At 39.6% G+C, this 1,083-nt stretch overlaps 7 annotated features.

The window, feature by feature from the left end:
- Nucleotides 1–1,083: a sequence feature (areas not merged during assembly with more than two copies in the genome that could not be assigned to a particular haplotype).
- Nucleotides 26–57: a microsatellite.
- Nucleotides 108–159: a sequence feature (T-rich).
- Nucleotides 243–276: a microsatellite.
- Nucleotides 451–473: a microsatellite.
- Nucleotides 590–642: a sequence feature (T-rich).
- Nucleotides 1,017–1,057: a microsatellite.

The following is a 1,083-nucleotide window of genomic DNA, read 5'->3' as shown; positions in this document are numbered from 1 at the left end:
CGGAGTAAATTGACGGCACGAATTCAAAAAAAAAAAAAAAAAAAAAAAAAAAAGAAAGCGTGCGTATGGGAGAGAGAGGCGACGGGCTGCTGAACGAAGCAACAACGAAGAAGAAAAAAAGGAAACAAACAAACAAACAAAAAAAGAAAAGAGAAAAAACGGAACAGGAGGGAGATGGGCGGAATAAAAAAAAAAAAGAAGGGGAAACAAGACAACCCCGAAAAAGAAAGAACAACAACAACAACAAACAAACAAACAAACAAACAAACAAACAAAAGGGAGTAAATATGTAGCAAAAAGAAGGAGAAATGAGGTGCGGAGGGGAGCAACACGGACGGGGAGAGCCCACTTGGACGCTTTTCACCGCGCATCAACACACCCGCGTCTTGTGAGTTCTCGGGAAGTGCACGACGAAGAGAGTGTCTGCGTCTGTGCTTTTTTTTTTTTTTTTGTGTGTGTGTGTGTGTGTGTGTCTGCGCTGCACGGTGCCAAGTAGGAGCAAGTGGGACGGGGGGAGAATGGAAGAAACAATTAGAAATAAAAACGAGGATGTGAATGAAGCGGGGGAAAGGAACCGAAACACGCAGGCAAAATAATAAAAAAATAATAAATAAAAAAAAAAAAATAAGAATAAAAAAAAAATTATGCGGGGAGAGGAGGGTGCTGGCTGCCGGCAAGTAGGAAGGAAATAAAAACATTTTAGGGAAAGGCATACGCACAGGTGTGGGGATGTACATGCGGCAGCAAATACGCACCCTCTTCTTTCCAAAAAGAAAGGAAAAATAAAAAATAAAAATCAGAAAATCATAGAAAGGGCTCAAAACACACAAACAAACAAAAATATATATATGTTGAATATTTTGTGCAGGGTTTTTATTGGGATGGATACATCAGGCATGAAGTGAAAAGGAGAAAACGGTCACTGTACAGATGGTCGTGACCTTCTCTTCCATAATCCTTCTGTTTACTACAGGCAGCAGAGTGGAGATGGAGAGAAGAGGGAAAAGGGGATGATCTTTTTTTTTGTTTTTGTTTCTTTCATTTTTTTTTTTTTTTTGTGTTTGTGTCTCCTCTTAGGGAATT

The sequence above is a fragment of the Trypanosoma cruzi genome, genomic scaffold (genome assembly GCF_000209065.1).
Source record: "Trypanosoma cruzi strain CL Brener 1047053517091 genomic scaffold, whole genome shotgun sequence".
NCBI lineage: Eukaryota > Euglenozoa > Kinetoplastea > Trypanosomatida > Trypanosomatidae > Trypanosoma > Trypanosoma cruzi.
Note: the sequence above shows the minus strand (reverse complement) of the source record. Positions and strands in the feature narration are given on the sequence as shown.